Source organism: Marmota monax, unplaced genomic scaffold (genome assembly GCF_021218885.2).
Source record: "Marmota monax isolate L192 unplaced genomic scaffold, Marmota_monax_Labrador192_F-V1.1 WCK01_AAM20220418_F8-fsc00055, whole genome shotgun sequence".
NCBI lineage: Eukaryota > Metazoa > Chordata > Mammalia > Rodentia > Sciuridae > Marmota > Marmota monax.
Genome location: NW_026695205.1, coordinates 5186894 through 5201945, shown reverse-complemented (window position 1 = coordinate 5201945; position 15052 = coordinate 5186894). Strand labels below are relative to the sequence as shown.

Genomic DNA, 15052 nt, shown 5'->3' with positions numbered 1-15052 from the left:
GAAAATATGGTACATATACATAATAGAATATTACTCTCTAAACAAGAATGAAATTATGGCATTTGCAGGTAAACAGATGGAACTGAGAATATCATTCTTGTGAAATAAGTCAATCCCAAAAAACCAAAAGCCAAGTGTTTTCTCAGATAAGTGGATGATGATGATTCATAGTAAGGCGGGGATCGGGGGTGGGTAGGGAAGAATGAAGGAACTTTTGTTTGTGTAGAGGAGAGTGAGGGGGGCTATGGGTTGGGAAGGATAGTAGAATGAGTAAGACATTATTACCCTATATACATGTATGATTACACTACTGGAGTGACTCTGCACCAGGTACAGCCAGAGGAATAAGAAGTTGTGTTCCTTTCATTCATGTATAATATGTCAAAATGCATTCTGGTGTCATGTATAACTAATTAGAACAAATTTTAAAAATTGAAAAAAAGAAGACTTGTATACCTGGTAGATATGAATACATTTATTCCACCAAGAAGTCATTAATAGCACCACAATTATACTGATGTTTTATATTAACCAAGCTGAGCTTTTAAAGAAAGTTCTAGACTATAATAAAACTCTAAAATAACAGTTGTTTAGCCAGAGTTGTATAAACCCTAATTCCTGTAAAACCAGTTGCTCTAACATAGATTAAACTTTGCTTTATACCAGTACATTAATATTTGACCTTAGGAAAAAGCCTTGAATCACTTTCATTGATTATGTAATTATATATATGACCAATTTAGTTTCATACTTTTTGAAATTTACCCTTCACAAACATTCTGCAGCTTACAGAAACATTCTCTTTTACCATACAAAAGACTTTCTTATTCAGAAACATTTCCTTTTCCCTCTACTTTCTGTTTTAAAGAAATACATTTCCATACCTAGAACCTCCTTATTTCTCTTTCCTAGCTGTTGACCCCTTTTTAAAAAATTATATTCTGGAAGAATCCTATGAAACTTCTGAATTCTGATAAGTTATTCCATTTTAATAAAATGAAATATTTTATTGCTATTTGTAGTACTCTAATTGAAATACAGCTGAAGCTTTTGTACCCTTAGAATTGTACCTGTTAGAATTTTAAGTCTTAGTAATTTTCTTTTCAGTGAATACTCAGATAAAGCAATCTTAAACTTTTTTCCATTTACCAATTTATGAAAACACATGTTTAAATATATTATCCTATGGAATTCAAGAAGTAATGAATACTTTTGGTTTTGTATTTTAGCAGTGAACACTTTAACTTTTTAAATTAATCAGATGTCACATTTAAGATTAAATTTACTGATTTATCAGACAAATGTAGTGAACAGGATTAACCATTTTTTCCTCATTGAAGAAAAATTGTAGAAACAATGGATATTACATTCTAGATATTTTGTGGAAATTAATATTCCATTATTTGTCTGACCACCTAGAAAAACTTGTGAGTTAGTAATGTTAAAGACATCTTTATTTTTATCTGTTTACCTAATTTAAATCGAACTTTTTTTTTTTTTTTTTTTGGTACTGGTATTGAACTCAGGGGCATTCAACCACTGAGCCACACCACATCCCCTGCCCTATTTTGTATTTTATTTAGAGACAGAATCTCACTGAGTTGCTTAGCACCTCACCATTGCTGAGGCTGGTTTTGAACTTGGGATCCTCCTGTTTCAGCCTCCCAAGCCGCTGGGATTACAGGTGTGTGCTCTTGTGCCCAGCTTGAACTTTTTAAATCATGTGAACTAAAAGTATTTGGATCCATTTTTCTTTTAAATTTTTACTTGTGAATGCTTATTTATCTATATGCTAATTTGATACCAGGTACATTGCCACAAGCACATGTGAAGATACAACCCAATACACAAGTGCACAATCATACACAAACAAGAAACAAAGATCTTTTTGTAGGTAGATCTCTACTGTAGTGCTTCATGTGTTTATTAAAGCCTTTATTTGTTTGAGAGCTAGCCCTTGAAAAATTTGGCCTCTGAATAAAAACGATGTAAAATCCTCTATAATAGATAAAATAAGACTTATCAGAAAAATATACTAATTTAGGTGTGCAGGATCAAATGTGAATTCACCATAATACTGTGAGCTCAAAAATATAGAATTAAAACCAAAAACAAACCAACCCACAAGAGTCCTAGAAAACAAGCAACTCGGCCATAAATTAATAAAAGAGTATATGCAGAACATCTTTATTAGATGAGAGACTACTTTTGACTCAGATTAGAGTAAGTTCAGATATTGAAAGAATGAGAGAGAGCTGAAATATTTAGGTAAAAATTCTCAAGGTAAAGAAGTCATGTGGTCTGGATTTAAAGAGGCACATTTTTCCCCCCACCTTTGGTCCCAAATCCTATAAGCTGGGCAGGCTTCTTCAATTTACATTTGAATGTAAGCCTGGGTGAGATCTGGAGGAAGGCAAGGGAGTCTATTGTTTGAGTTACACCTCATGCCCAGGGCATTTTAACCATTTTTCTTTTGTGAGATCAGTCTCTTAAAGTATGGTCCTATAATTTATGTTTCCTCTCGAGACCAATTTTATTCCCCAGTTGGTAATCAGGGCAGGTTTGATTCAGAAAAGTATTAGGCATCTCCTTTATCTCAGCTATGATTAGGACATCCCTTAGTATTACTTTTGAGGATGAGGCTTCTAACTGAACAAAAATAAATAAAAAGAGAAAAGAAATATGGGTGCCTGTACCAAGAAAATTGTTTCTTTGGCTAGGGAGCAGCTCCCCAATCCTGGAGCCTCTAGGGGTCAGCAGTTTTTGCCTTTCCTTCCATGACCTCTGCCTAAGGGCTCACTCAGAATGAAGGATCCTTACTAACTTTTTGATAATTATTTTAATTTAAGGGGAGACATTTGCCAACTAGTTGTGCCTTTAAAATTTATTACATGTTCCCTTTGTCCTTTTTGGGTCCTCAAACTCACAGGGCCACGATTCTATATTATGCTTCCTCAATTTGAAGTGGGAAGTATTGCGATGGGCAAAGGTGCGACTTATGTAGTCAAGTGGGAGAAATAAAGAATGTCCATGCACTTTTCTGCCCCTTTCAATGCTTTATTCAGTCAAATCACTCAATACAATTTCACTCTATAGGTTCTTAATCAAGAAAATGACAATCCTTAATGCTGGACACTGCAATAGACATAATCAGTTCAAAGCAAACAATTCTAAATTAATCTTAAGCACTGCAAACACACTTAATCCTGACAGACTCATTACAGACATTCCCTTTGCATGCTAAGCTCAAGTGCCAGATCTAAAGTCTCAAGCCTTAAGCCTTAAGTCCAACAGATGCACACTTCCTCAGACTGCAGTGATCAGCTCAGGAACTGATGGAGGCTTCTCCTGGTGTAGAGCTGACAGCTGGCTGAGGAGAGGGTCATAAGGAGAAATCGCGTTCACACCAGGGTCAAGTTGTGGCTGTGGAGTTTGAGAGTGGTGAGGATGATTCAGAGGATCAGGCAGATGATGAGAAGAATTGGGATGTCAGTCCAGGTCTTCATCAGGCTCTCCAGCATGTGAGCATTAGTGTCGGCTTGCTGAATGTCAGTTCATTTGCTCCATCAGTTGTGCTCAATTTTGGGGCTTCTGACCGCCCTTTCAGTCCCTATCAGCTTTATTCAAAAAGAGTAAAGCAAGGTCTTTCCCTTAGATAACATGCATTTTGCCTTGAATGTGTATCTGTGTATCTACTTTCCTAAATAAATCTGTATGTATTTCTAACTGGTAAATTCTGAAATTCTTTTCTATCATGAATACCAAGGACCCCACTGTCCTGAGTCAAGGTCTCCTTCTCTTGGAACTCCTCTGGTGACAATACAAAAATGCCATTCTCTTTAGAAATGAAAGATATATGGAACTAGAGTTGTAAGAGCAAAACTTATTACAATGATAAGTGTTATTTGTTAAAAACAGTATACAATTTAGTATCAATATTTCTCTCTTTGCTCTGATTTAGTGAAAAAAGTCTTCTACTTTTATCCTGCTAACTTTGGGGAAAGATAACTACAATGGATTATGGATCTGTTTTGTGGCACATTATATATGAGATATTTAATGGGCCTACATAGTTTCATATTTTATTCATATTAAACCTGAAAAATAACTGTCTTCATTCTTGCACTACATATGAGGAAACAGACTGAAAAAATTTAAGTAAATCATTTAAAGTCAGAGAGGTAATTTCTTAATTAAGTATAATTTTTCAAAACCTTTTGTCAGTCAGACCCTAAAGCCTGTGAGGCTTCATTACACAGAATATGCAGATTTTTACCTTTAAACAACTGAAATGTTATAATCTTACTCATGATTGCTTAAATGATAGTATTTTTAAGATTCCCTTTATAGACAAAATGTCTATATATTACATATTTCTAGATAATATTCATATTCTACATATTTTGGACTTAAAGTTGCAGACTTTGGATAGAAAAATATAATATATTATGAAAATATAACACAAAATACTGTTTCCAAGCTACATTTAGGGATCTTTCATTATATTTGGAAACATTTTTTAGAGAGCAGTTTCAAGCACACAAATAAACTCATGTATTAACAAAGACTTACATAGGTTATTTATATTATGTCAGTCAGAAGCTGCACATACTTCTTGAAAGGACAAGTTGTAGAAAAATCTGAAAGCCAAAATACTGTCTTCAAAAGAAATGTTCTAGACAACAAGCATTCCTGAAGTTAATTTCTCATGCATTTTGCATGCATAATAAATTACTCATTGTTATTCAACTCTTAGATATTTTATGATTCAGAGATGATCACTTTAGAGGTAAGAAGATTTGAAAGTTGTGTAGATGTGCTTTTTTTTTAAATTTATTTTTTATTTTTTTCGGTGGACACAACATCTTTATTTTATTTTTATATGGTGCTGAGGATCGAACTCAGCGCTCTTCGAATTCCAGGCGAGCGTGCTACCGCTTAAGCTACATCCCCAGCCCCAGATGTGCTTTTTAAAGGAACATCCATTTACTTTTGAAAAATAGCCTTACTAGAAAATGGATATGTTTAGAAGTAATGGCAAGCCAAATGACCTCACAGCTTTGGCTTATTAATCAGGAATATCCAGAAATATTAACTGCTGGGATCTTAAAATGGTATAGAATAAGCATTAGAAAAATTCATTTTTTAAAAAAAATATTTTATATTTTACTTATAATTGGACCCAATTCCTTTATTTTATTTATTTATTTTTATGTGGTGCTGAGGATCAAACCCAGGACCTTGCACATTCTAGGCAAGTGCTCTACTGCTGAGCCACAACCCCAGCCCCTCATCATGTTTTTAATCTCAGAGGAGAGCTAAATTTGGTTAGTTTCATTTTTTATATAGCTGTTTGACAGAGCTGTCTTGACGTACCTGTTTCAAAAGGGCTACCTCAAAATGTCAGAAATGAGGGGCAGAAGAGATAGATCTGAGAATAGTCAAGAGGCAAAATTAATGAGATTTACAAATGAACTGGATGTCATCTGTGGCAGAAAAGAAGGGAGGAGAATAATTAAAGGTTTTATTCTGGTTTCTAGTTTAGGTGAGTAGATGATCTTGAAGAGTGAGCACTGTTACTGGCGGTGGTTCTGGGGAATCTAGGGAATCATTTTGTGCCTGTCTGCTCTTGTGTTGTCACAAGAGAAAATTTCAAGCAACATATGAACCACAGTGGACTTACAGCAAAGGATCAGAGGAGAAAGGGAAGGCACCCTCAAGGGAGAGAGTGGGTTGTTTCAAAGAGGAAAGAAACATGGCACCCCTTTATTCTCCAGTATGATTGGGGATCTTAGGGAAGTATCTAGAGAGTCTTGCTTAGGTATTGCCTCTCGACTTCTAACTGATAATAGGATTGTGTCAGATTTTTAGCCATAGGTACCCAGTGAGCCCACTTTGGGGTGATTTAAATATTATCATGAGATTAAAATTATATAACAAAGATCTAAAGGCAACTCTCAGTCTTCTTGGCTCACAGTGACTCTTTCTAATTGAAGTTTTTTTTTTTTTTTTTTAAACAGATTTTGTGGTCAGTGGATTTGCTTTTAATTATTCAGTTTTCCTGGCCTCAGAATCTCTGGTCTGTGTGAAGGTCACTAAAGTCTTCCTTCAGCAAAATTTATATTCTTATTAGCAGGGAGGAGTCTTCACTTTTTTATCCCCGAGGGAATACCGTAAGAATAACAGGTTGTTTGTCAGGGAATGTAGCATGTTTCTACCATTCATGTCTGTCTGCTACCTATTAGATTTGAAGGTGAGGATAAAATTTATTCAGTTTTTACAGATTGGTTTTGAGTTCAATGTGGAACATTAAAGTGGAACTATTTTTCTTTCATTAGAAATAGTCTTAAACTGTGAGAGATGTTTTATAGTTAGAGATGCAGGTTTGAGAGACATCAGCATAAAGCAACGAGAAGGGCTATGAGAAGGGCTGAAATTATTTTAGGGGAAAATGTTTGAGAGGTAAGTTAAAAGCAGAGATTAGAAAATCACTAATGTTTAAGCAGTAGATCTAGGAAGGGAAAGCACAGCTAAAGAATCTGCAGAAAAGTGACCAGAATTGTCTAAGGAGAGCAAAGACAGAATAGTATAGGCTAAGGAGTGGAGATTGTCCAAGGGGAGCTGTTTGTGGTGCTGTCAGTGGAATAGGGAGGTCCAGTAAGGTAATAACCAAAACCTGTGCACTGAATTTGTTTAATCTGAGAGTCACAAATCTCTCTGAGGGTGATTTTAATAACGTTGGGACAGAAGTCTTTTTATAGTTTTGAAGACTGAGTAGACGTAGGGAAGGGGGCAACAGTGTTTGAATTTTTCTTTCGGGCAATTTGAGGAGGAGAGAAGAGATTGAACTAAAAACTAGATTATTCTGACGAAGAGAGGGCATTTTTAGGGTGTAAGATTTGAGCTTCTTTGTAGTTTGAAAGGGAGAACTATAAATAGAGAGGAGTTCACCCACCCAACACAATCATACAGTTTCCTGACATGTTTCTCTGACTTTACAAATGCTATTTATTCTGCTTAGAAGGCTTTTTCCTCTTAAGTCCACCTGAGTAAGTCTTTTCAACAAAGGCATGTTAACTGTCAAAAGAAAATAGTAATTTTAGCTTAGTGCCAGTTTCTATTCTTAGAAATGTTTCAAAATATTGTCTATGACTTTTTTTTTTTTAGTAGGTTACTCAGGCAAATTACATTTAAAATATATTTAATGCAGACTGCCAGAGTGAGGAGCTTGGCAAATTCACTTATCACAAATTAGTGATGAAAGTGGATAAGATTGTCAAAAACAGCCACTTAAGGATTTTGGAAAGTTACCAAAATCAGACAATAGAGTAAGAGGCAATTTGTTGAAGAAAAACTACTGAACCTTATAGAGGTTCATCACAGTGGAGTCTGATGTTGTAGCCTGTGAGGCTGCTTCCATTCTGCAGTGCCCACCTATGACTTGTTGTCATGGTGGCTCTATTTATGTATGTATGTATGTATGTATGGTGCTGGGGATTGAACCCAGGGCCTTAGTGTATGCCAGGCAAGCACTCTGCCAACTGAGCAATAGGGTGGGGCAAACTGTGAAAACCAGTAGCTTTGCTTTTGCTACTGGTTGGGGCTCACTTGATTTGGAGCAGAGTGATTTCTGGAGCATTATTAGAAACAGTGATTTTTGTAGCAAGGGAATGAGAGAGCCAGGGTTGTGGGTTACAGGGGATTATAATTCTTGTTGGGAAAGCCATAGATTGGCCTGGATTTTAAAAGGAGATCTGAAGAATGAGTGGATCTTCATAAACTCTTCCACATATCTGGTGTTTTGGAAATCTGTCTGAAAGTGCAAGACTGCACACACTAAGGAGAGAGCAGAGAGGGCCCCAATTATTCATATCTTCATGATGGACATGACGCCTTGCACATGAACAGTGGAGATACATTTCCAGAATTCTACCTCCTAAATGGTTTTGCTGCTTTTTTATTGAATAAAGAAAAACTTGATTCCAGGTTTAGTTAATGATTGAAGCCTGATTATCCCTTAATCAGGTTTTCAATCTTTCATTGTCATCAAGTGGTAGCTCTTGGGCTCCAAATGTAGAAATCTAGAATCCAACCTCAGCCTGGCCCTGTCATTTCTGTTGTCAGTTATTCTAATACCTCCAAACTGGTTTCCTGCCTTTCGCCCTTGCCTCTTTACCACACCAACCATCCATCCTTTTGAAATTTGTCAGATGATATTACTTCTCATGTCATTTAGCCAAAGTTATTTTTTTAACCTTGATTCACAAAGATATACACACTCTTGCCTTTAATTTTAATTTTTACCTTTCTCACCTCATTTCCTCCTGCTCATTCTTCTGCTGTTCTGTAGACCCACCAGGTGCACTCTTGTGTCTGGGTTGTTGCACATACTGTTCCTGTTGCCTTGCTCTCTTGTCTTTGCAGGTAGCTGCATGATTTCCCCTTCCCCATCTTTTCTTGACTGCTAACTTCTCAGTGATTTCTTGCCTTTTAGTAATTACTAGGAATAATACTAAATGAATGAGCAAATAATGATTAATGAATAATAAGCAACGAATAGTTTTCATAATGCTTCAGTATTATTCAATACTGCAGAAGATTTAAAAGACAGATAATATTTCTAGAGTTTATTTGAAAATATGAATAACATACATAAAAATTTTCATTTCTCATTCTTATACAGTCCAAATATGAGCCACTCATCAAATTTCTGTTTTTCACTAATTTTTTTTCATTTCTGATCTTGACATTTTCTCACTATTTGAGATGTCACTTTTTCTTTTGAAAGATCTATTAGCCATCGCCTGTGTAAAAAAAGCTACAAAAATCACAGAGTAGGAAGTAATAGTTTCTTTTCTTTTATGGATAGGCGTTCATACATTTTCAATACACTTTATTATTAGTTCTGTAATTGACATTTCTGTCAACGCAAACATCAAAAGTTAGAACTGGAGGTGGCATAGAAATGTTTTCCTGCTGGGGGGAATTGGAGTATTCTTTTATTTAATTATTTTCTTCAATTTGCCTGTCAAAGCAAGTGAAAGTTCAAGTCATTCTAAATTGTCTTACCTTAGCCTATAATTTAGCTAAAAAGGGAACACAGATTTGAAATGATGAAAATTGTTCTTAATTTTCTGGAAAAGATCTAAAGTAAAATGAATTAAGGTATCTTTGCATATTTTTCAAATACTGTTCAAAAAATAAAGTGGGTTAAAGGGTATTAATTTGTATGGTAGGAATCTTAGCAGAAAGTTAAGTCCATTAGTGCAACATTATGGGGATTATTTTAAAATTAGCCTGTCACTGTTAGTCCCACATGTTCTAAATTACTGTCCTGTTGAAACTCGAGTACACTTGGTATTTTTTCATGTGAATTTTAAGCTGTTATTTTGTTTGTTGACCTCATACTTGCATCTAGTTACTCATAACAAGGATAGGAAGCTATAGAAAGCTCTTTGAGAGCAATAAATGGGAAAGACAGTATGCTTTCCTTTAAGACACAAGCCCACATAATTGTAAACGTCCAGGTTCATAGTACCATTATGTGAGCTTAACACTTGACTATACCTTTTAGGTGTATCATAATCTACATTTTTCTTGTTGTTGTTTTGTATTTGGACTGGTAAAAGGAATTCTTAACCAAACTTCTCCTTGGGCTCAAGTGATTCAGTTGACTAGTACCACTTTTCATGGCCAGAGAGCAAATAGTCTAAAACTCACAGGTTTATTTTCTTGTAATTTTTAAATCCAAAATCCCTTTAAAGAGAAGGTAGTCACGAGTGGCTTTGGAACAGAAACAGGTTTGTAAATTACGATTATTCAAATAAAAAACAAGATAAAAGATGTAAAAAAGAAATGAATCTGTTTTTTTTTTTTTTGAAAAGGTAATCATCTAGCACTTAGGTGTGCAGGCACTTGCTAAAGAAGTGCTTCTCACACTGTAAATGTGCACATGCATGACCATGAGATTTTATGAAGAACCAATAAAAAAAAATGAAGCCCTAATTTTTAGATCTGACCAGGGTTCTGGTCTCTTTAAAGGTGTGGAGTCCTTTTCATATCCATTGTGATTTTGGCAGAATTAATTTCCTTACAGTTTAGGGCTTATGGTGGCTTGCTTCTTCAAGGCTAGCAGGAGATCTCAGGGGAAAATAGAAAAGACAGCATTTTGACATTTGTGAAAACAAGAATGTATTTTAATCAGTTCCCACAGCAATATTTTTGTGCCTGGTGAGTTTTTATGATGCATGTCTTTTTAGTTGTGAAAAATGCACTGGAATCTAGTGTTTTATTTGTTGTAAGGTTTTGGTGGGTTGAGATCGGATTCAGATGCAAGCAGAATCTGAAGAATGGCTGTGAGGCAGTGTGATGCTGCAGAGGAGGCTGACAGCAGGTGGCAGAGGGCCCCTTGGAGACACTGAACAGTGTGGGATCCATTGTGTGGATCCTTGAAGGTTGATCAAGGGGTTGGAGCTGGGCGTGGTGAGCAAAGGCTGGAGTTAGAAGACTGAACTGGGAGTAAGTAAGTGCAGTTAAGAACTGAAGAAGCTGTGAGAGATAAGTCCATTTTGAGGAGACAGAGCCTGGATTAGGGCATTGCCTTTGGAAATAGAAAATGGCTGATTTAGGGGAATAACTGATAGGAAAAGGTGACCAAGTCACACCTGTCTTTAATTGCCACATTCAAAGGCTCAGTGTTGGGTTAGCTTGCCCTAGATGAGGGCATTTTTGTGTATGAATTAATTTAATTCATTCAGCAAACATTGGTGTACCTACTGTATTTTGATCCTGACTATGTTGGATTTTGAAAGATGACAAAATATTCCTTCCAGGGTGTTTACATTTAGGAAGGAATAAACATTTTAAACCACTTTAGAAGTTAAGGAACACTAGAAAACGTCACAGTGTCCATCGCATTTGACCCAAATCTCAAGTGTCCAATATGTGATTTAGATTCCAAATGCTTTGAGATCAATGAGGAGTACCACTTGGGCTCTTGACTGCTTTGCCTACAGTTAATCACAGGTGTTTCAAAAAACAACTGGTTTAACCACTGGATGTCTGAGAGTGAACCCAGGTGTTTAATATTAATTCCCTCCCCTGAACTGTCTTTTAAAAAGTTAAAAATACAAAATAGCAAGGTTAAACTCAAAGAGTGAAAATCTACGGCATTCAAAGAAAGTACATTAAATTTCTGTGTTGTATGTCTTTTATCAGTAAAAATTCTTAACATCATTTTAAGGACTAATTGACCTTTCAGTTTGACAAAGCATGTTTTATTTTTAAATTTTTGTTTTGGTCCAAACTTGTGCTTTATTTTTTTTGAAAAAAAAATATATTTTGGTCACTATTTACACAGTTTTTTTTTTTAAATCCTGAGCCACTTGGTGGTTCTAATCACCATCACTCTTCTCTTAGAATTCCTTACCCATCTTTTTGCCCTTAGAGTGATTTGAATACACTGAGGACTTTGGAAAATCAAGATTTCTGGTGAACTTGAGAGACTATGAGCAGAGGCCATGCCAGCAGGGTCAGACAGGTAAACCCAGTAGGAGAGTAGAAGTGTTACCCTCTCTCACTCCAGTGCTTAGCTGTCTGTTCCACTCAGAGGTCATCTTGAGTCACCACAAGCTCAAGGATCATGCAAGTTAAGCAGAGGGAGATAGGACTGTCCACAGGATTGTGTGAATCATGGTAAGGGTGACAGAATATAGCATTCATGGACTAACCACCTAGCCAATTGCTTTTCAAAATGGTTTATGTTATAAAAAACAAAGATATAGGTTATTTTATTTTTTTAACTTACAAATATTGAAGTCACAAAAATATTAGCTTTTCTAGTTTAAAGTAAAAGCAACTACGTATGGTAATGTAGAGAAGACAGCCAAGTTGTACCAGTATATTTAAAACTTTTAAATTAAATTTAGGGTTACCTCATTTCATAGAAATATATGTCAATATACCACTCAACAGAGATCTGTGATACAGAATATTTAAACATATGCTCTCTTGGATCAACAGCAAAAATATCTTTACTTTCTGTTCTACCCGTGTCAAAATTTTAAGTAAAGATAAGGTAAAATTTTCATAAAAATCATAAACTCCATGAAACCAATTAAAGATATATTCAAACAACTCTCAAATACATTTTGACTTCAAGATCAGGCAGTTGACATGGAAGAACATTATAATGAGTACCACTGAATTAGTAGTAAAACTTTTTTTTTATATGTTGATGGATCTCTATTTTATTTTAGTAAAACTTTTGATGTCAACTTTGTATTGTGGGAATATTTTACATCTTACATAAAGGAAGCACTGGTATTTAGAAACTTAAAAAAAAAATTGTTAGAACCATTAAGACTGAGGTGAAAGAATTTGTACAGCCTTCCACAATTTGAAAGAGATAGTGATGGATACTGGTCTCCTGGTGGTATTATTCTTCAGACCTGGTTTGATGCAATGGTTCATAAAGAGTTGTTGCAGGATATCTTGGCTTTGTTCCTAGCAGCAAGGTGAAGGGGATCAAGAGGACTCTATTAAGCACTGATTTCTACATCATACTGAAGTAGGAAAGAAGCCACTCAGATGTTGTTCCACTTATAGGCACTGTCACAGGCTGTCCAGCTTTCTATAGTTACTGCATGAACATTGCCCCGTGTGCCACCAACTCTTTCACGGTACCTAAGTATCCAGTGTAAGCTGCTCGATGAAGAGGGGTGCTCAGCTTCATCCTGAGTGTTCACATGAATGGCCTTCTCAGAAAGTAGTCTCCACTTTGTAGTAAGCTGATTTGTTTCTGCAGCCCAAACAAGCAGTTTGCTTAGATCTTTTCTCCTTTTCCTTGAAATTGATACCATCTTTATTTTCCCCCCTTTCTTCTCATCTTTGTGAGAATTGCTTACCAGAGACTTTGAGTACCAGTGGTAATAATGTGTCCATGTGTTTCAACCAATTAAAACTGGTTAAAGTGTTTAGAAAAGTCCAAGGAATTCTCCGGTTTGGAATTCTCTGATCATTTATTTCCTTTATTTTCATTTTTACTACTATTCTAAATAAAAAGCATTTCAAATGCTAGAGTATTTCTAGAGATGAATTTTGTATGCTTTATTTTTTCATCAAGATCATACAGAGAAAGATTGTCACTCAAATCTTGCTTCTGAGGTTGTCCTCTTGGTTCCTCAGGACTTGACAAAGAATATTGCTGGGTTTCTGTTCTAGAGACTAAAAGGCTCAGGGTTTACTCCAGTTGAACTGGGCTGACTGGGCTGTGCAAAATAACCACACAAGAGACACAAATACCTTTTTCTTTGGGGTCGCTGTGATGGCTCCTCTGACCTTAAAGGTCTGCAGGAAGAGAGACAGCAATAGCATGCGCTGACCCCTTTTATTGAGGAGAAGCTATTCAAATGAGGCAAAGGGTCAGGTTTCAGGGGGCTGAGTCTATCTTCATGATGTCCACTGTCAGCAGGTTGACTGACACCAGGGTAGGCCACACCCAAGGGCACAGTAAGAGAAGGGGACACACACAAAACACTTCCATGGAAGATTCTATCCTAAACAGGGCAAGGGGTAATATTATAAAGGAACAGGTGAGCATAGCTTTACCCATGGGCTGTAGCAAGACACACCCATGCACGAGACACCGACTCTCTCCAACCCAAGAAGGGTGGGAAAAGCTCTGCCACATTTCTGTGACTGAGCGCCTCAGCACCTAGCCGAGGAGTGTGACTCAGTCACATGCAAGGTTGGTCTCCCGTAGAATATATTTTAATCAATTCCTGTAGCAGTATTTTTGTCCCTGGAGAGTTATTATCCTATGTTTTTAGGGAGTGGAAAATTCACTGGAATCTAATATTTTATTTCTTTTAAGTGATAAGAATCTTGAATTTGATGAAATCAAAACTGATTCTAATATGTTTACTGTGTACAAATGATTTATATTCAAATTGTAAAATACATAGTCCCATATTTTCCAGTGCTATAAGCATACTCTCTGTTTTAATGAAATTAATTGCTCCTTTGGAAAATGTATGGGTACTTGAAAAGATGTTTTTCATCTTTAATATTTTTGAAGCAAATAAAAATGAGTAATTACTGTGAAAGGGCTTTGAGATTGGCAAACTATGGCTTCTGAGCTAAGTAAGAATGGTTTGTGCATTTTGAAGGTTGAAATAACAACAACAACCACAGAATGCCCTCAAGAAAATAGAGAGAGAGGGAAGGAGGGAGAAAGGGAGGGAGGAAGGAAGGAAGGAACAAATGAAAAAGGCAGGCAGGTAGGCAGCCGGCCATATCCCAGCAACTCAGGAGGCTGTGGCAGAAGGATCACAAGTTTGAGTCCAGCTTGGGTAACTTAGGGAGACCCTGTTGCAAAATTTGAAAAATAAGAAGGGCTGGAACTTTAGTTCAATGGTAGAGTACCCCTGAGTTTAGTCCCCAGTACTAAAATACAAAAACAAAAACAAAAAAGAATAAAAAAATTGATAGAACCCCAAAACATTTACTGTTTGTCTCTTTACAGAAAAAGTTGACTGAGCCCAGTAGTTGCTGCACATTTGCAGCACAGCTTTAGTTATGTTTTATATAATTCTGAACAGTTTGTAAGGTGTACTGTTATCACTATGCTTTCTTTTGTATACATAATATGGAACCACTTTATAGTTGATGTTATTTCTGATTATATTTTGTTACATAATCTTTGCATTAGTGCTCCAAAATGAAATGTTCTTATAAAACTTTTTACTGTGGATAGCATGTTAAAGTTTTAGTGTATTTCTTGTATAAAGTATTGAAAAAATAAAAGATTTTTTTCATTTTGAACCAATTTTAAGTGCAACACTCAAATTTTCATTAATTAACTTTGTTCTCAATAAAAAATGTATTTGGAAGGAAATATGAGAAATAGCAAGAGAAAAAGTGTGCTGAGGTTGATGTTGCATCATGTAGGTGTGGTTGCTAGTGCTCATTTTTCCTGTTTATTTAAGGGGAACTAAGTAATTTGTTAATATTCATGACTACAAAAGTACTGTAAGCAGTTTGGTAAGGTTCA

The 15052-nt window shown here is 35.9% G+C and overlaps 1 protein-coding gene and 1 pseudogene across 6 annotated transcripts in view; one reads left to right on the top strand and one right to left on the bottom strand.

Moving 5' to 3' along the window:
* Rabgap1l (RAB GTPase activating protein 1 like) overlaps nucleotides 1-15052 on the top strand; it is a 616206-nt gene that overhangs the window by 146934 nt on the left and 454220 nt on the right. The window lies entirely within an intron of this gene.
* Nucleotides 3307-13612, bottom strand: LOC124083366 (ankyrin repeat domain-containing protein 49-like; annotated as a pseudogene).